Genomic DNA, 21679 nt, shown 5'->3' with positions numbered 1-21679 from the left:
CCCTACTCGTTTTTCCTCGAAACCGTTACCGTTCTGTTTTTCGTGAAAATCCCACTCCCCTCGTTTGAAATTACGATGGTCGTTCTCGTACTTTTAACAGCAATTAATTAACCGCTAGGTACCGTTTCCTTTTTCCTTTTTCTTTTTCGACGTTTCAGCCAGCCTGCTCACCTGGTCACGGATCGATAGAGAACGTCTCTATCAATCGTGATCCTCGTCAATTATTGTCGTACGTTTAATGAAAATTACCGGTGAGGACCAATTATTGCTGGGCAAGATACCGAGATCGTTTCCACGAAGAGTGCTGCTCATGGTCGCAGCTTTGTAATTGTCGTAGTTTATTCGTCGACGTATTTTCAGCTTCTTCATCGATGTTTCTTCGACCGGCAATCTCCGTTTTATCACGGTTCTATCGGAATTTATAAAGTATTAAATTTATATATTAAGTACTTTAAAAATGCTTCGATTTACTTTACATTGTCGATTGACATAAAGAAATTTTCATTTATTCGATGTTGAAAAATATTTACTTTCCGTCTTTATGCTTAATTCTGTTTAACGACATGTTTAACGAGAATACGTTTTCGTCTATCATCACAGATCTTCTTTTATCGAACATAAATTTTCAAATAAAGACAGCAAGTTTTTCGGTAACGCGAAAAGCGTTTAAAATTTAGGAAAGTTCAAGATCAAGGTATGGTTGTACGACTATGGCTTATACCCGAATTTATAGGTCGACGAAGCGTTATTCGGAAGAAGAAATCCAAGTCTGAGTTATCGAGTTTGAAGGAAAACCGCGAGGTACGAAATAATGGAGGTTAACTAGAGATTTAGTGTCTGTAAAATTAGTTTTACGAGCAACTCGATCACCGTTGCCGTTCATTCTCGCTTCTTATTTTCGATTTTAGTATCGATTTGCTTCCCCTTTCTACCACCGGAATTATTGCAAATCTAACATCGAGTCGTTTTACGAGTTCTCTTACGACTATCTCGCCTTGGACGATTATTTTCCGACGGATTTCAATAATATTTAACTCCAAGCGGAGTTTCACAGTTTGATTCTTCAATTATAATAATTAGCGAAGGAAGTTAATTACGACTTTAACCAATTATCCGGAATGAACATCTCTTCCTATGATCATCATAGATTTAACAGTGGTAGCTTATTCCATTTGACGTAACGAAACTCATGCTCGGTATCTTGTGAATATCTTTAATCAGTTGCCGCGCGATCACACGATTCAAACGCAAGCTCGATTTTAGCGGTTTCGTCCCGTATGTCACGATTCAGCTCCTATGTGATTTCCCTTATAGCTGTTGCTGTTACATGTCAAACACCCCGTAGCAACGTGACGTAATTAATATCGAAAATTATCCGTCCCTTTGATCAAGTTGCACGCACTCTCGTGTCTGTTCACGATAATTTGCAGCTTTGTACGTGACTCGTGTAAAATCGTGCGTTCCTGGTAAAGGTCACATATGGATACGCGATTCTATAAAAATATCATTCGAGCTATTGTAGGGATTACTTTCGTGCGATTATTGGAAGATTACCGAGCATGGTACTTTGAATAAAAAGATTATTGCGAGTTGTTCAGACGATAAAAAGTAGCAGCTTTTAAATTTTTCTATTTACTTCGAAGCAGATATTTTTTCGAAGAGATAGGTAGATTCACCGGTGAAATCGCAAATTAATTATCGTAATTTAGGAATTTTATTTATTATTTACTTGTATTTGGCTTCTATCTATTTGGAAGAGATTATATAGATGCAAGATAGTTAAAATAGTTTTTTAGATATAATAACACTAACATTTAGAAACATAGAATAATTTGATAAATATTACCTATACAAACGTGACCTAAAAGAAAACCAATGTTCTATATCTTTTAACTATTATTCTCAGCCATTCTCTTTTATTCAGATTTAACAATTTTATACAATGATACATTATTTCGCGTTATTCTGCATTATTTTGCATTAAAATTGCATTATTGAAAATTTGAAAGCAACGATTAATAATTTTGTAATACAATCGAGAATTTAGAAAATGTATTCCTTAATTAAAGCGCTCGATCACTGAGCGTTTACGATATTAGGTTAATTACATGCGGTTTCTACCATATTTTTCGATCAAACCCTTCAGGACCAGATATTTACCGCAGTATTCTATTACAAGACAAATTGAGACTATAAGTTCCTGTGGTGTAATTGGTCCAATAAACCATTTTCACAAACATGCTCGAACACGCTCCAAATACCGCATTAACAAGGAAAGGTGGCGAACGATCCGCTCCTATTTTAATGGAACATTGTAAGTCTAAAGAATAGCCAAAGATAAAGATATTTATCTTTTTTAACTACTGTAACTCGAGTTTTGGGGGTGAAGCCACCCTCCAAAATTCGAAATCCTAAGCATTAACCAATAAGGAATCATCCCAGGCAAAAAAAGCCGAATGAGTTCTGTTTGAAAATAACTGAATGAAGAGGGTACTGAAGTCAACAACATTTTTTTGAACGACTTAAAAACTGTATTTAGCTAAAAAAAATACAGCGACTGTGTATGTAACGAAATGAATTACATTTTTTGTTGAAAAATCAACGGTGTACATACATATATACGTAGTTGCCGCATGAATCGATGCAAAAATTCTATTTTTCTGCCGTCCATCGATGGACTCGCGTCAAAAACCGCGTCCGTCGGAATTTCTTCAAGTTTATACTTTGGACGTTTGGTTACAAGCCGTTTTGTGTACCGTTACGTGTTATGCGCATTCTGCAATAAAGATTTGTTACCACTCACCTTTGCCTTGGAAGTGACGATTTTCTTTTTAGTAGGAAAATCTTCGGAAGAATTAGCTCTGAGATCCGAGGCATGAAAGGCCAAGGGAATTTCTTCTTTCGATTTCTACCCTTTCATCCTCGATCAAAGCGTGCCGGTAGTAATATCCTAGCGCTGGTAGTATCGTTTGAACGAATACTACTCCGTATTCAAGAAGCTGTTACGGCCACTTCAGTTATTTCAGTAGTTTGCTGACATAAGGACATCAACGACTGCTAAAGGCGAATCTTATCGGTTTATTAAGTCTAGTCGAGATCTTAGATGATTTGCCTTTTTACCAACATCTTCGCAAAGACCACAACCTATCATCGTGCTTAATGTACCGAGAAATACAAAATGGACGAGTGTCGCGATCCTCGTCCATTATGTAGTTTCATTGATTGTAGTTCGATTGATTGGTTTGTCCAAATTTGAGGAAGAAATACGAAATGTGGAAGAGTCGTAAGAGAAAAAGGCTTTGTAATTTACTAAATTGAAATTGAAGCGAAAAATTGCTCGTTGGTCAGGATTATCGAGCCAAGATATTAACGCTGTGATTTTTTATTTTTAAATGGACAATTTTTTCGTGAATTAATGTTTATGTTCCACGGCAATTCGACTATGGATTAAACGATAGCAGATGCGAACATTTTCTACTTTTCATCGACCGAGAAATATTTCTCATAAACGGATGGCAAGTTAAACACGAAAGCTGAAGTATTTTACAAATTGCCGAACACTTTATAAATTCGTCGTCAATTTTTTTCCAGCTCGAGTCCCCTCTGGAACCTATTAAAAGTTTTCCAACGGCAAGTCATACATACAGTTTTCCTTATTATGCGAAGAATCCTCAGTATCGTACACTTTGACAAGAGTCTTTCACTTTTCTGAATTCGTCCCTCTTCTTCTTATTTCGGACCGCCTTCTATTATTCCATCCAGGGAATTGTACGAGGCGTATAGTTCCCGGCAAGCGTAATGTCCTGGAAACTTGTTACGAGTTGCAGGCAATTATCCATCGTTTCTTAACCGCTTGCATCCTCTTTAGGATGAAAATGGCAAATACCAGCGAGACCGAAACGGGCGAACACCAGAGGAAACGGTTATAAAAGATGGGTAAACAGAGTCGTACAAGTATCTTATTTTTCAGAGAACGTTAAAAGTACAAAAGGTACAGACGTAGAAAGAAGACGAGAAAAAAGGGAGGAACGACTGAACTTTCAACAATCGATTTCTTGGTTAAAGAACATAGGAACAAGGACAAAGGAAACCATCTAAAGTTTTCGTCCCTGCGAAGATAATTTTCTTCTGGTGGAATTGCGTTTAATTTACCGTGAAATTTGTTTGCCCTCCTATATACATAAATAAGAGGGCATATCGGAAACTCTGCTGCAGTTTCCTTTAAATTTTTAATAGCCCCTTCGGTACCGTTTAATACGAACTATTCCGCTTACTTTCGTTCTTTTGAAATTCTTCTATTTTATATTTACAATCGACACCGTAACTAGCTCTAAACGTTCGCGCGCCTTTCCAATTACAGATTTCCGTAATCGGAGCGATATTAAATTGGAATTAATGCGCGATCTAGAAGGCACAATCAGCCGGCAGATGTCTCGGCCCAATTTATATTCGAATCGTCGAACGATGATCAATTCTCATCAGTCAATTTCAGTGGAACGACCAGCAATAACTAGTCCCACAGACCTGTCAATGTTCGAGCGGCAAAGATGGAAACGTCCTCGTCACGACTGCGGTTATTGACGGCGATTGCCAACATGAAGCAGCGTTGTTCGAGTATTCCCGGTATAATAGACGCTTCTGATCCTCGTGTAACGCCCCCCCTCGCTGTTCATGAATTCGCTGGTCCGGATGCTGATAACGCGCTTCCGCCTCGTAACTGATACGACGACAACGACGCTTCTCCAAACCGTCTGCTTTTCACGGTCATCGGGGAAACCATTCCAATCTGTTGTTTGTGGTTGGATTCTACACCATCCTCGTCTAATAATTACTCCCTCGATCGAATCACGTGTTTGTCCTGTCACATTGATCGAAGATGTGACGCAAGACACACTCTATTCCGTACTTACGATTAGTCTTTGTGTGCGTAATTTGAAATCGAGTTTATCAGGTTAAACTCGAAGATGTTCTGAACTTACGAAACTGGTCTTTGTTTTTCAAACAAAGGAAGAACGTTGAAGCGTAATATAGGAATTTTTTGACCAGGAGATTTCACTTTGACATCATTTAAATAGAAATTAAAAAGATTGATAGGTTGTTTGAATATTTAAGGATTCCCTATCTTGTAGCTACTAAATTATATAAGTTTTTTAACGTAAAAATGTCCACGATTGTATAGTCTGCCTAATGTATTTTTACAACTTTTGTTAGCTTCGTTAGCTTCCTTAGTTCCTTTTCTTAGCTTCCATCGTTTGTTAGCTTCTGAATTATTTCATATTGTCGTTCGATAGTCAGAAATACCTGTTTTATCGCAACGTACGCTAATACGATAACTCGTACAATTGGCAGAAAAGTATATTAAAAAAAAGTATGTAAACATGATATTTGAATAAAGAAATATCACACGGAGCTCGTACGTATTTTGCCCGAATGGTTGAACGTTCTAATAACGAGTGCTTGAGTATAACATGCTCTACTGTATCTTTTTTTGTCTTTGAAACAAACGAAACCAAATTCTAGGATATTGAAAAAGATTTAATAGCGCGTTATGATATTGTTGATCGACATTCGTACGAAGATGGTTTCATGGAGCGTGAGACATTTCCAAGATACTTCTGTAACATTAGGTTTCTTGTACCATCTGGCGTTTCCTCTCGGATCATGAGCATACGTTACCGAGATATCCGCATGCACGTCTCTTCTTTATAACTTTCTCCGGACAGAACAAATGGGACCACGAATCTGAAAGTAACGGTCCAGTTACGAGCAGAAATTCAAGGAAAGGGAAAGTTAAAAGCACATTTTTCGCGTTCTCCAATCCGGTCACGTCAAACTTTAACGAAGTTGTGGCTGTTCGGCCACGTACGATTTATAACCTCTTACGTCCGTGCAACAACCAATTCCTCGGCTTTGATATTTCCTGCGGTATAGTGGAACGAAGAAAATTTGCTTTTCGTTCAACGAGTTCATTATTACTTCGATCTTTAAACTTTCCTCTTTAAGTTTTCCGTTTAAACTATTTGAACGATCGAGTGACAAATTTCATTACGTATGCAAAGCACGTAGTTTGATGTTATGGGTTTTAAAAACAGGTAAGGAACCAGGTTCTCTTCGGAAATTTTTCTTTTCGCGATCGCGATTTTATAACTGAGTACCACGATATTAGAATCAATATATATTTTGTATTTTACCAAAGATTGTAATTTTGTACAAATTTTATATTTAATGGTATTATTAAATCAGAGTATCTAAACGATTGTTACGATGGAATTAGATATATTAGTAAAACGATGTAGCTAGCCGCACTAATTGATTATGTATGAATATCGAGACGATAACCGACGAAGATATCGAGCATAAAATTTTGCTGAGAAAGTTCAACGTGCTTCCGCGGTGATGTGTACACATGTATACAGAGCCTGGGATTTTACACGTATTATTGGCCGCACGCGTGAAATGTATCCGCATGGTAAACACGGCGATAAGTGAGGATGACACAGGAAAAATACCTGTGCTGCGTCATCGCTCGTAGTAACTTATCTACGTGGCTGGTTTCGTTCCACAGCATTTTTCCGAAGGCGTACGACGCAACGTAGCTCAATGAGCAGGATAAGAAGAGCGGATATGATTTAACTGGCGAATAATTTCAACGTTTTCCAAGTTGATACGTGGCCGCAGCGTAAGTTGAGAAATTCGCGTCACGTAGTTTATAGGGTCGTTCAGGAAATTTAGATTTTCACGCTACCAATACAATGGTATTCAAACTATTCAAAGTTTAATTTTATAGCTTCCCGATTATCCGAACTCTTAGAAAGTTCATTCATATAGAGGATAAATGACGTAATCGTATTACATATTCTATGAAATATTATTCTGACGATTGTTGTTTATATCGTTGCGTTACTGAACTTATACAGCTAATTATAACTAAGGATACCATTCTACGTAACTAATTGAGTTCATTAAATCTTTTCTAATAATTTATTAAATATTTTGCACATAATATATACGACACGTGCAAATGAGACGTTCGCATTGATCGTAAAATATCATTTGAATATTCTTTATAGTTTGCAATTGATTTGCATAAAAACAGGGAAAGGTAGAGATCTGTGCATGGCAGAAGTAGGCCAATGGAGTTTGTCTGACCATATACTGGGATGTACTACTTACCTGGCTGAGTACACCACTCTCACGAGACGACATGGATCTATACTACTTCCTCGACTGTATATATGCAGAGAATCTATATGTTTATCAGATTAAGCGTACAGTTACACTGTACGTCTCGGTACGCCAATTTATTTTTACGGTATAGTACGCTTTCGAAATTACGATATGTCGCACAAAAACTTGAAGATCATGGAATCAAGACAGGATTGCAAAAAATTTTGTGATCTACCACATTTTTCTCGAAAGTGCGAACGTTGCCGGTAATGAAGGGTAAAAAGACGCTGACGCGTCATTTGTCACTGACCGATGCACACGTGCTGAGCTTTAAGTAGATCAGTGAAAACGTACGAATAAAAAGTATGATTGCACAAACGGAAAAGAAGTAATGAAGCTATCGAAGTGATGATTTATTCGTGAACTGCACGGAGGACGGAACATTATATCAGGAAAAAATGAAATCGAATTTCGAGATGAAATATTCTGACTCTTTAACAGTTTTTTAACGGCAATAAAGTGGCAAAGTTGACAAAACAGAGTGTAAATTGCACGAAGAGGGCCATTGATGAAGGATACTTTGACGTACGCAACAGGTCCACGTTTAAATGGATCGCGAAACTTTTCAACAGACACGAAAGTTCGTTAGAGAGCTTACGTATCTCACTTTGAGTCATATGAGTGGTCACTTCGCGCCAGATCGCTGTAATAGTATGTTCGTACATGGTGTCAATTACCCTGGTTACCTTCGTTTCATATATCTTCGTATGTCGTACCTTTAATACGATATCTAACGCTAGTGTGGTGCCTTAATTTTAAGAAAAGTTTTCGAAGAAAGTATCACAAGGGAAAGGAAGTAGTTCCATTGGGAAAATCCATTGATCGATAGTATTCCTTGACCTGACTGAGACATTGGGTGTGAGAGCGCTTTGGGAAATAGTCTGATGGGACAAAAGGAAAGGCGAGCTTCTTACGAATGCGAAATGTGTATTGTAAACTTTTGTGAATCATCATTGAGATTTTTGAAAATCATCTCAAGCTAAATTAGTATTAGGTTGATAGAACGTAAAGAGAGAGAGAGAGTTGTTAGTATAATTTAAACTTTTAATCGACTCGAATAAAATAAAAATTTATTCCAATCTATTATTTATTACTGGTATTCATAATGAACTGTTATTTATTATCCACAATATCTCTGCTCTATTGAACTTCCTTTTTATTTGTTACCTTACACGATGTAATAACGTGTTTTACTTTATTTTAATAATATCTGCAGGTATTGCGAAATATTCATACGTTTAAACATCGTACTCGTATTTCGATTCGCATGAAAGAGAGTTTTTTAAATAAAGATGTAAGTAGAGTAGACGAAGAAACTACAGAAAATTAAGTAGGGTAAGGTTGCAAATTCGAAAGAACAAAATTACTAAACTGTCGGGTAGCCTGGAGCTAGCGAACGGAAAGAGGAAATGTGACTGTGACGTTTACGAGAATGGTTCGTAGTTATTTACACCTACTTCGGGCCATACTTTTCTGATAGGGTATTCTCCGTGAGCAGAATAGCAAGTCGAGGGTAAATTTTATCTTTGCATTGGGTTCCGCGCACGCCTCAAGCACATGTCTTCTGTGTTTTCGAAAGATTTCCGCGCCCGCAGAAAGCTTCCGCGTGCTGAGAATCGAATCACGAATCGCGTAACGAAAGGATTTCTCGCGTCTGCATCAACCCTATTTCATTCTTTTACGACCATCCGCGGAACTTTCCGTGCTTGCGAAGCAGCTTAGCAATGGCTTCTGTGTGACAACTTAAAAGGATTTCATGATTCGGAGAGTACACGTCATGCGGATAAGCAAACTATTTTTTTTTTTTTTTACAGATTATCAAAGATTTTTATATAAATAAAATCTCATTGACCCGAATAAAAAGTAAGAGGTGGCTTTTTATCGGTTGCCTTTACGATCTATTTTTTATGGAAGCTTTATTTCAATTGATCTCTAAAATCGTAATATCACTTAATATCGTGGGAATATTTGTTATAAATAAATCGAGTTTCGCAAACCAATATCTTCATTCAGAAATTGACATGAGTTACGAGCGAATTTCTGGAGAAAAATGATTTTATGTTATATCGATGAAAACAATTCAACCGCTCGTATCGTGACCGGAATGGCGTATGTCTGTGTTTCCCAATTGCAATCTCTCCTTCCGAATTTCTCTGCCGGAAGCATATACCGATAGACACTGACGTTAAAACTATTGGGAATAGTCTCACGTACAATATCTGTACAACATCAAACAAACAATTATTTCAATGGGAAATCAATTTATTAAAAATTTCCCTGCATGTAGACCGATATTTTTAGATGTATATTTGTAAATAGAGAAAGAAGGCGATAACTTTTTTATAATATCCAAGTAATTTCAGAGCCAATTATACAATAGCTGTAGAAAGTATTTGCACATACCTTCGTTTTCCAATGAAATATCTTTTTATCGTATTCCACGTTTTATATAAAATATTATCAAACGATATGAAACTTAATATACTTGATGCGCAAATGCTGCAATAAATACAGCAGTGTACAAATATTTTTTGTAAACACTGTAGCACGCTGCCGAATACGTATGACCTCCGATTGACTATGAGTGCCAGCGTCGTGACCTCGATAGGAATTTGTGATTTTCGACTGGTTTTGTGTACCAAGGTTATGGCATTGACTACCTTTCAATAACTTCGAGAGCTCGACGAATATCAGAATCTCGACGAATACTGTGACTTTCAAGTGGCCTTGACTGCCAAAGTCGTGAGTTCGAGGACCACTCGAGAGACCTTCGGATGTTATTGAACGCGAAAAACGTATTAGCGGCGATTAAATGTTTTTGAATCCCAATCTAACCTTTTGGTATCTTAACTGATTCTATTTCTGTTATATGGAGTTGAGCGTTTTAAAAGCTTGAGAACTTTGATTACGAGCTAATGCTTTTCTAGCTAGCCATAAACTTACGCGACTCGCTGGATGCAATCCGATAACGCATTAAGGAACATTTTGCTTGATTGTCAATACGCTAGAGTACATTGCGTATTGAAATTGGTGCGTTTTTTACCAATATAGTCGCGCAAGTTGCGTCGTTTTTATTGGCTTTGTTAATGCATTTCCGGAGAAAAGATTTCTCAGATTCAGTGTTATAGACAATTTGTCTGTTGTTCGTCGAATGTCCATGTATTAGGGTTGATCGATGTCTAAATTAAATTTTGTAATTTCATCGTCTTTTTGGTCAAATTCAATTCTTGCCGCATTTTCATGTTTCCTATTATCCGTTTTTTAGTCTTTTTATACCGATATCGTACATACATACTCTATTATATGGAGAGATACAAAAGTCATGTCGCTCTGGAAAGTGTTCTCAGAAAAGCGGTCCAAAGGGAAATTAATGTCCGCCACAAAGCAGTCGTTTTTGCAGAATCGACAAGCGTAAATAAAAGATTGCTCTTCCCGCTTTATCCCGAGATTAATTCCTGTTCGTAAAGCACAATGGGAGGACGGATTTTAGACAGTTGTCTTGTAATAGCTTTTTTCAATTTCAATAACTTCCGCTGGATTATTATTCGTACAAGTTCGTTATTAAGATTGAAATTGTATTTGCGAAACTTTCATTAATGATGTTCCTGCAATCAGAAATACTATTGTAGTTTCGTTCAGTATGTCTACCGGTACGTATAATAGAGTTTGATTATTCCTATATGTAAGACCAATGCAATTATCCAAGTTTAATTCAATTTATGATAATTATTCAAATTATTCGATTTTAACTGGAAATTATTTTCATTTATTTCGAATATAGTATTGGAAATATCTGGAACACGTGCAGGTCGAAAAATATTTTATTCCGACTATTATCGCGAGAATTGAAAAGTAAGTTGTATCTGCAAGACGGAAAATATACATTAGTAATAAACAGTTAGGTTTCCAGGTGCAACGGTGTAGCGTGAAATGTTACTTCACAGGGAAAACTATGGTTTCCTCGAGGACGATAAAATATGACGAAAGGCTCCACATAGAGTACAACAGTAAGCATAACTGTACCAAGGGCATCGTGAATAAGCATTACTTTATACACTACGATAACATACGGAGAAAAATATCTTTTGTTGTTTTTCCATGTACTCGTTGTAATTTCTTTGCATTTTCGACCAGACCTGAACTGTCTTGTTGTATTTCGTATTTTCCTAACCATTATACATACGTGTGAAAAATGTTCATTTATCGTTTATACGACTTGCACCGATATTTTGCAAACACATAAATAATATTAAATTTCAGTGATACTAAGTTAAATTATAATCTGATTCTTACATACGTGCAACGACGTATTTTTAGAGATCATTGAATCTTTCTTTTGTACGATTTGCGACAAGAACTTCGGTGCATATAACAAGACGAAGGACAGGGGAAAGAGAAAATGGTTAGGAAATCTCTGTCACTTAGCTGTCAGATATCAGAATTTATCGTTTGTACATATAAGAAAGTTTGAAGATAACAAGCAACCCAATCTGTGTTACCTTGATCCAGACATGAATCTGAATCTTATTTGCGACGGCTATCAAAATAATATTTCTTTTCTTTTATTTGCAACCTAAATTAAACGTATTAATGACATTCTTCCGTTACGCGTATTTTTATCTAATTTTCAAAAATCTGTCCACAAGGACAACTAATAGCTTCTAACGTGTAACGCTTTTCGTTTTACACTGTAGTAACTTATAACGTATAATGCCTTACGTATTTGTACTTTTAAACGAACGATAAGTCACGTTTGTCATCATTAGCTAATTTTTGTTCGATGAACGCAACAGTACTACCTGTATCTTATTTCGAGTAACATATTTTCTCCTGTAACAAATGCTGAACATCTATTCACCGTAAGATGTTATCGTCAAGTACGTTACTCTACGCCGTGAACTACAGGCTGCTGGCTTAATCGTGAAATGTTCATGGACCTACCGTTCCTCAGACCGAATTTCCATTATTATAATCACATTATATCTTATTCCGACGATGCAATATTCAGACAGTATTTATTATCAAGATTCCTCGGAGGGAGAAGTAAATGTGACATATTTATTTGTAATATCATATTCTACGTGTACCTTGTTAATCGTACATTTCCGCACTTTGTCCGATAGGAGGTCACCTTTAATATTTTAACCTTCGCGTGTATATGCGTTTAATATCATCCTGTAGAAAATTTACAATTCTTAGAAATTTTAATACAGAAAGTATAGAAGTTTTATTAAAAATATTCAGGCTTGATATCTTCTAGATACATATATTAACATCTTATTACGTGTCATCCTTTTGTATAAAATATCGTAATTTTTCTTGTGGTATATTATTTTAATATATATATATATTTTTTTTCATTATTCGAGATTAAATTAAACGATTGATTTTTTATTTAGAGAATCTTTATTATCTTTATTCCTCTAAGAAAGAAGCGTTGCGAATTTGTAGGGTTCAATAAAAGATTATTAGCGTTCGAAAACGAATATATTACATTAAAACTCGTACTGTGTGGTTAAGAAAATGTTGTTTAAAATGGATTCGTTTCAACTTGCAATTAGTGAGATTGACAGCCAATACCTCAGTCTGTTTCATTCTTTGGAACAATTTAACTCTCTGCGCAATGCACGGGAACGCTTTCGCAGCAGCTTAATCTTCGATCGCCAGATTTGAGAAAATTGGAATGTCTAACACGATTCTTTCGGACCCGTGGAACGTTAAACGGGACGAACATTGGATCAAACCGAAAAATAGATGAAAGCGTAGCTAGACTGCCAGGTCAAGCGACAGGGAAATCTGGGATTTCCTGCTAGATCGTGAACTACGGAAAGATTTGTGGATACTGTAAGATATTTATCATCGTATATCCTTGCGAGATAAGCTTTTCATCTGAAAAGTCATTAATTTTAGGCTATTCGCAATTTCGTCTAATAATTCTGTCCAAAACGCTAGTTAATTCATTATAGGACAACGCCGTCTTAACGAAAATAAGTTTTACAATTTCTTTTAGTCAATTTACGTTATTAGGTCCCGTGAACATTGTAGTTTTGAAAGGGAATTCGAAGGATTTGTTTCATAGTTTGTTCATCGTTGCTTTTCCTTTCACCTTAATTCTGTGATTTTATAAAATTTGAAAAGATTAAATTCTGCAAATTTTTTGTGTCTCTTATTCATATACCGACCCTTTATAAAGTATCTCTGTACTTTATGCAAAGTATGCAACGTCATAAAACATTGTTTACGTTACTTTACTCCCATTTCTCCGTAATGTTGCCTTTATGAAACTTTCACGCATTATTTCACCGTGTGGTCCTTAATAAGTTAAACGTCGATCAAATTGATTCACGGTATCAATTAACGTCAAGTTTCTGTGGCCATTTACGCACAGCTACAGTGATCAGAAAAGTATTAGGTACATATACAGTTACGCAAAAGCGTAAATGTGTATTCGATGCGAGCCACGACCAATATTTTTCAATAAATATGGAAATATTTATTTATTCGAGTCGCGTTGATTCGATGTTTACAAACGTCCAATTGCTCGATTGGTATATTTCCCTTTATGTCATAAATGCACACGTCGCTCTGTATATTAAAATAAAACGTTTATTCTCTATCCAGCGTGTTGATATTCTCCGGTCAATGACAAAATTAAACGCGCCTAATTTCCCCATAATGTTTTACCTTCTAGAAAGAACGTACTTAATTACAGAGGTTAATGCTCTTTGGTCAATTAACCGAATAATTGTCGAGATGAAACTATTTTCGACGTGTTTAGAATAAAATTTGGAACGGAATTTCGGACCGAAGTATCGAGCTTGTGAATTCTATCGAGAGCTCTCCTAGATAGTTTCCAAATTCTTTACGTATAATACGTCCTTTCATAGTGCAACTGCGGCCTCTTTGTGGTCAAATTTATGGAAGAATTTCACTGAAAATAATTCTACTATAATATTCGAACCTCTTTTCTCCAATGATTTCAAATCTTCTCAGCTAATCGCCTAAACTATACGAAAGCTTACGAAAATACTCCAACACTCTCAGAAACTTTGTATAGTGTACTTGTATTGTAGAAAATTGTAGTTGCATTATACAAAACATTTTAAGATCTCATTAGCTGTGTAACGAAGTACGACTATTGCGAGTATAACGGTAAAATTTGAAACGGATCTGAAAACGTATATGGAAGATACAAGATATTCATTGGAAGCATATAGTTCGCAAAGAGTTTCGTATAATCCACAATCCGTATAGTATATTCATAAAAAGTTTCTGCGGTAGACATTCGAATGCTTTTCGAGTCACAGTACCTCTACCTAAATATTTAACGACCACTTTGGATTTACTACCACCGTGTGTCACAACATGATATGTTATGGCTTCAGACGGAGTCGTTTGGGCAGGAATTACTACTTATTCAAGAGGATTACAGACGCATCCTTTATTCCAAAAGTTTCTTCGGTGTAATGTAAAACGAATCGGATATCGATGTTTGAACGTGGCTCTTTGGCCTCGTTTTATCTTACGAGAATTACGACTGTAATTCGGTGAGTATTTTGCTGAAGGGTCTAACATACTTTAGTGTGAATTTACAGTGGATCTTGCGTTTTTCATCTCATTAAGTGGTATATATATCTTTATTTACGTCCAATTAACTCTTTAGTAACTTTGGTGATTATTTCCCAAATTACTTACAGGAACAATTTAAAAGTTTCAAGGATTATTATTTTCGTCCCGCTTTTTCATATTTTCTTGGCGTTTCCTCTTTCGACGCCGGGCTGGTTATATTTCACGTCTCGCTCGTTACGTCTTTACACTTTGATGCCCTCCCTCGATTTGTCGCTGCGTCTTTTACCGCGGACCAACCTGTTTTCTTATTTTGTTCTCATTTCCAGTGTTTCGTATTTACGTTATATTTCATTATTTTTCCTACCGCTTTGCCACGACATTAATATTGCATTATATTAGTGGTGGATATCAAGGACAACGCGATAATCGCTTTGCGAAAGGGTGTATCGATTTCTCGGTGAAACAGGTAAGAAATCTTTCAATTTAATGGAGATCCGATGTCAACGATAATATCAGTCAAATTCTTAGATAAATATCGTTTTTAGACGTACCGAAGGTTATTGCAACTTATCAAATATCGTTTGCTATTTTTAAATTAACATCTTCGATACATTTGTCCTACATTTGTCGATATTTTTAAGTCTATGCGTATAGGTTTGAGTATAGTTTTACGTTCATAATGCAAAGTATGGTACTCTGGGAAAGCGACAGTACACTATTATAAGATACTCTTTTAGGAATAAGCAGAGGAATTCGCTTAGAGTTGGTGACTGTTCGCAATGCTTCGTTTACGATAGTGTTTATGACTGACCACTTATCGTACTCGTAAATTCCACCTTAACCATCTGCGTTAAAGTTGACGTACTGTTCGAGTGTTCCTCATCTGAAAATAATATTATTGTCTCTCTTCGCATTTTCTTCCAATTCGCCTCGTATTACAATTCTCATTTCCAACGGTAACATTTTTCTTTTCATTGTGAAACTCAATTCACGATAATATTTAATCGTAACGATTAACTTCCTATTTTCAAGCAACGTTAAAGGTAACATTAGCGCTAGTACCATCATTGATAAAACATCGTGAAACTAGCATAAGCTATATAACAGCCATAGATAAAACTTAACAATAAGACTCGTATGAAAAATCTTGCTACGAAATAAAAGGAATATGAAAAAGTATTCGTTTCTTTCATACGTTTAGATATACGTTTTATTAAAAAATCATTCAAATCCCCCAAAATGCACCGCTATCGGTCGATAAAGTTTCTATAAAGAATTACAGATTTGTAATTTCGATAATCGTTGCGTTAATAGTAGACGATTTTTTTACGTAATTTATTCGCAGTATCGTACAATACCGTTTTATATCGAAGACAAAAATTTCCATGACAACTTTTCTGTCATCGAAAAAGCCGAAAATTCGTAGAACGTCAGAAGTAATTTCGCAGCTGCGGAATGCGTTTGAATGGGAATCGATGCCCCGCGTCGGTGTTTCACGCATGATGGGACGAAGGACGGGAAACTTAAACGAGCTGCATCGCGTATCGCGGCTTGTCGAGCGGTTACCATCGAAAATCGAAATGGTACGAAATCGCGGATGCACGCCATTCGGAAATCGCGTTTTACTACGTCTGTTACGTAAACTCTGAAGTCTTTGCTCTCACTCCAGATCCGCCCGCGGAGAAGTATTACCCCCGAACTGGGCATCCGCGAAGTTTCTTCGCGAAATTAACGAAATCTTGAAAGTTCCGCCCGCTCGAATGTACCGTTTCACGAAGAAAGCCCCGTAGCTAAAGATAATGAAAATGTTCGCCCGAGGATGCGTCATTTTCCATGCTGATTAAATCAAAACTAGTCGCTCGCGTAATAGAATTCTATACACAAGTTAAACATATTATTCATCTTAAAGGAGCAGCTGTTGAGACGTCCCTGTCATTTCTTTTAAATTAGTTCTTTAACAAATTCCAAATACCTCGAGTTGAATCAATCGGTAACCCTTTTCAAGTAAAATTATTCAAACATCTTGATATCTTTATATAACTATCATTTAAGTAAATCTGAACGTTGTAAATTAAATAAATTACCAATTTTATGTAAGGTACAGATACTGAAATATTTTATAATCTTTTCTTCAATTTTTTTCTAAAATCAACTTTGTGAGACAATTCTGTTTGCTTTGATAGAAATACAAAGATTACTTTAAGTTAAATAAATTAGTAATTCTTTTTTTATGTTGGAAGATTTTATAATTTCTTCTAGATGAATTCTCTGTGTAATTCTATATAATTTAAAAGTATCAGACGCGAGATCGTCGAAGAAAGATAATTATCCTGCCTTATAATTTTAAACATTTCAGGAAGTAACGAAGAGAATTATACCAGACTCCATAGCAGAAAACACTCTGTTTTGTAAATATAGTGGCTTCTGCATGTATAATCCTTCGCGTAAAGTACTGGCCGTTGAAAGCTTTTGTCACAAGGATGTGATTAACGCGTCGTGAAAATATTTCGAAGCGTGCTGCGACAACGTTTAAAATATTTAATTATTTACCTCTTGTTTGCAATTTAATCCTACAATTACACATTCCTGTAACACTATTTATTTTATTTACACGTTTAGTCCGTAATTAATTCGCGTCGGGCTTGGTTGGTGTAACGAAGAACAACATTATTCACCAAGTAAAAGTTTTACTCCTTCCATGAGTGCCGCCTCATGACGTTCACAAAAATTTATACGTCTCCAGTTACGAATGAACAAATAGAACGAACAAATAACAAACTTTTTCTAGAAAATGGTGGTTTCTACGTATATTGCAATATGATACGAAACAAGCTGATTAAGTGCGTTGAAATTTACATTTGTTTTATATCTACGAATATATAATATTACTTTTATCTTCGCAAACAATAGCTGTAGCCTATCCTATTTAATTTGTTCGTTACCCGCTGCGTCTGCCTTTATTTCGCACCACATTTTCTTACACCCGTATTTGCTAACCTCGATCCTATAATACTGCAGCGCCTACTCTCAAGTTATTCACCTAAACTATTTAATTTTCCAATATTCGCGCGATTAAATCGTCGAAAACTGCACTCTAACCATGCGAACGGTATTTCGTACAAAGTCAACCCGATTCCTTAAACTTTCTCCTTGGAAAATTGTGAAATGTTGAGCGCTAATCGCGGCCAACCTTCGGAGAAGAAGACGCGAGCAACCCCGCATCCGACTTCCGGAGCGAAACGCGTGCGCGGGTGGTTTTAATGGGGGTAGGGGGGTGATGGCGGGGGCGCGGTCGCGGGTACAGAAACGTCGCACTTCAGTTGGGTTTGGTTCGCGTTTCGCGACTGGCCTCTGGCGCCTCGAGGTGCCTCTTTCGTTCCGTTGATCCGCGCACACCCGACTCCGTGGTTCGGGGACTTTCGCTCGTTCGTTCGTTTTTCCCGTGCATCTTCAAAGTTGCAGTGCGAGTTCGTGCAATTCCACAGACAGGTCCGACGCCTCGTTTATTTCCAATTGGACGTCGTGGATGGAACGTACGTGTCCGAGATTTCGTGAGTGAAATTTCTCTCAGTGATTGACAAAGGGTTGCAGTTGTTCGCAGTTGCGTCACTGTCGCTTTCGCAATCGTAGCGAACGAAAAAAAGCCGAGCTTTCGCGTGTCATAAGATGTTCGAAGAGTAAAACGTATAAAACGAAAAGAGGAGATTTCATCGTGGATGTTTGAACGTTGTCGTTTCCCCGATGACAGATCACCTCGATGATGTTCTCGTTTGCGGAGACAGATGTTTTTACAGGAACTTCCGCGAGACGCTCTTTGACGATCGAGCGCTACGTATTTGGGTTAACTGACGGTATTTTAGATAGAGTACGAAGTTCGGGCATGCAAAACGTTGATCGACGTCGGGCATCAATTCTCGAGCGCGAGAGAGACCGACAATTGCGTTCGTCCTTGGCACTCGGCTATTCGAAAAGTTTTCCTCTTGATCGTCGAGATTTATGAGTTCCACTCTCATGACTCGGCAAGAAACCCTTGTTTGTTTGTCTTTTTACGATCGTGTATACCATTTCACCGGGATGTTTGCCTTTCGCCAAGTTTTGATCGATGCCAGATAGCAGGATCGGAATTCGGCTTCGGAACGTATCGCGTTGCAAAGGTGTCGCATAGCAGCTTTTATAACAGGATGCTGAAGAGCAGCACAATTACCTCTACAAACGCAACTACCTGTGTATCCGATTTCATACGATTTTTCAGTCTCCTCGAAACGTAGACTCGTCTGGATTGCGCGATTCCATTCCAGTAAAAACATTTACATGGCGCGCGAATACGTAGCGTATCGCGTCGTATTAGAGGCGAAGGTCGATTCGAGTTGGTGGAAAAAGTAGGAGTAGCCAGTAGCTGGGTCGAACGAGGTTGCCGATAAAAACGCGGCGCAACGATTTTCCAGTGTTCAAGTTGGCTGGAACTCGAATCCTAATGGAATATCTGATTCCCGATACACTACAAGTTTCACGATTTTCCTCTTTCATTAATTTTAATTCGTATTTTTTATCGGTTCAGCACGATCGTTCTTTTTACGTTGCAGTCGTTGCTATTCCGTCGAAGAACAAAGTTCGAAGATCTTTGCGACTCAAAGAGAAAACGTTGATAGCTAATGCTGTGCGAGTCAATTTATTCGCTTTTTATCGTCGAAGGAAAAGAAAAATAAATAGTTGGAAGTTTGGTTCTTTGTTGTAGGAAAAATTCTATTATTAACAGCATTTTTATTCTGCCTTACTTTCGAACTGAAACGTATCCGATTTTGCGACAGCAGCTATGAAGAAACGCGATCGAAACAAAAAGTTGAAATTACAAAAGTTCGTAGCGTGATATTGTTCCTTGTTAATAACAAGTAATTATAAAATATTGCATCGGCAGAATCGACGGAAATAATATTGCCAGTGTCTCTAACATGCTTTTAGGAGATTACTAGATAGCAAACACGTAGAGTTTACAACCGATTACATGCTAAATCGTTGATTGTATTTTCTGATTCATAGCCACGAATTGCGGTTCATTGTCCGAGAATGCAGTATCGAATACGTAGGTAAATTCTGTAATTGATGCGATCAGATTACTCTGTTGTTCATAAATGGATTTATCATACAGTTTGAAGTAATATATAAATTTCTATTAAGAAGATTAATTAATCAAATTTAATCGTGGGTGTAATATAAATAAGTATAATAACAATTTATTATGCAGTTTTACACCAAACGACGTAGAACGAGGCATGATCCAATGTGATCCAATCAGATAATTCGTGGATTAATTTCACGATATTGGTTATTGGTCGATGTCGTGTGTCGTTGTGACATATTTGTGTATATATGCAAATTCAATCTTCTATCGCGACCAATCCGCATAGTTTTCGATTTTCCCACATTACTTTGATGTAATTGATTACGTGTAGAGATAAGCTCGTAGTACAACTTACAACAACACAAAGATACAGATTGTTAGGCAACTCTAATAAGATTCAAGACGACTTTGATTTTGAGATAACAGACATAACGCAAAAACCTGTTAATCTAAAAGTCTGAAGAAAAATTGTCGCTCTACTTTTCTCCGTTTCCATTATACATACAAATTATTTCAGAGTATTTTATTTTTCATTCTCGCAAATTTCTATCTTGCGTAGTCGACACGCGTCTTTCTCGTCGTCCCCATCAACTCTTGTATCCATTTTTATTATATTCTTTGCAGGAAGATAATGTTACTGTAATACTACATAGTTGCAACGTTAGTTTAGTTTTCAAATCATCAGCAACCTGTACTGTAAAACCAATTTGGCATCTATATCGTTAACTACATTTTAGTTGTTAACGAATTATCTCATAGATCGAGTCATCCTAAAATCAGCGTATTTTTAGTCCATTCACACTTTTTAGCACTATAATCTTTCAACGCGAATCTGCGCAAAAACTTGAACAAATCTGTACGATTAGTCGAGCAACGATACATCAACAAGATACATGCGTGTAACTCCTTTATTAACGAGACTTTAAAGACCAAGTCCATCGATTTTCGATCAATCCTCGGATCGAAGCGGAGAACCAAGCCCTCGAATTTCACCTTTACACGCGATTTCGTGGCTTCGGCCTCGAATTTATTTTCCGCTGCACGCAAGAGGAAACAGTCGCTGTATCTATACCGGGCAAGAGACCGTGTAATCCTGGTACAAGCTCGGGGAATGGTTCACGATTAAGCCGAAGCTTCGTCGAAGCGTCAAGCGTAGTTTAACCGGAGAGTTCATTATAAACGCGTGTAAGGACCGCGACGACCACGAATTTTCCTCTTTCGACGAATTCCGCAGCAGAATTTAAATTCTTCGTCAACAGCTTCGTTGCTTTACAACGATTCAGACTATCGTGCCGAGCCTCAGTCTCCGAACGAAGTTTCGTAGAAGAAGTTTCGACAACTGAAGTGTCCTTTTGTCCCGATACAAAGACGTGAAACGAAAACGAAAACGAGGGCGAACAACGAATTGAATTTCGGGAGTGACGCTCCTCGGGACGTGAACGAACTTCGATGTTGCGATGTTGCACATAGCCGATTCTGTTGACTTTTTGAGAAACCTAGAAGCAGAGAAGGGCGGATACTGCGTGGAAAGGGAAATACGATCGTGTCGCTCTGTCAGTGTCGCGTTACAATCATTCGTCGAGCAGAAAAAATATCTCCACCGATTGACTCAAATACCGCATACTTCCTGGCATCTTCTCTTCGCGATACGTGACAGGAATCGCGACATTCGTCGCTCTTGTTTTCCACGTTGTTTCATTCTATCGTCGATGCGTTTAAGTATTGTTAGTGGTTCAGGAAAGACAGAACGTTGACGATGAAATT

General features: G+C 37.2%; 2 protein-coding genes across 12 annotated transcripts in view; one reads left to right on the top strand and one right to left on the bottom strand.

Moving 5' to 3' along the window:
• The window catches only part of LOC100643486 (glutamate receptor ionotropic, NMDA 2B), a 360187-nt gene that overhangs the window by 26353 nt on the left and 312155 nt on the right, over positions 1-21679 (top strand). For 9 of the 11 annotated variants that reach the window (XM_048407845.1, XM_048407842.1, XM_048407840.1 and 6 more), the window contains exon 1: positions 18110-18329. The exons of 1 other annotated variant lie outside the window; for it this stretch is intronic. The gene's annotated coding sequence lies outside the window, so the exon portion shown is untranslated. Of the gene's footprint in view, positions 1-18109; positions 18348-21679 lie in introns of those variants that run through there. One more of the 11 variants, XM_048407836.1, reaches the window with a different exon arrangement.
• LOC100644849 overlaps positions 1-21679 on the bottom strand; it is a 172141-nt gene that overhangs the window by 27140 nt on the left and 123322 nt on the right. The window lies entirely within an intron of this gene.

This window comes from Bombus terrestris, chromosome 7, assembly GCF_910591885.1.
Source record: "Bombus terrestris chromosome 7, iyBomTerr1.2, whole genome shotgun sequence".
NCBI classification, from domain to species: domain Eukaryota; kingdom Metazoa; phylum Arthropoda; class Insecta; order Hymenoptera; family Apidae; genus Bombus; species Bombus terrestris.
This window is presented reverse-complemented; position numbering and strand designations above follow the sequence as displayed.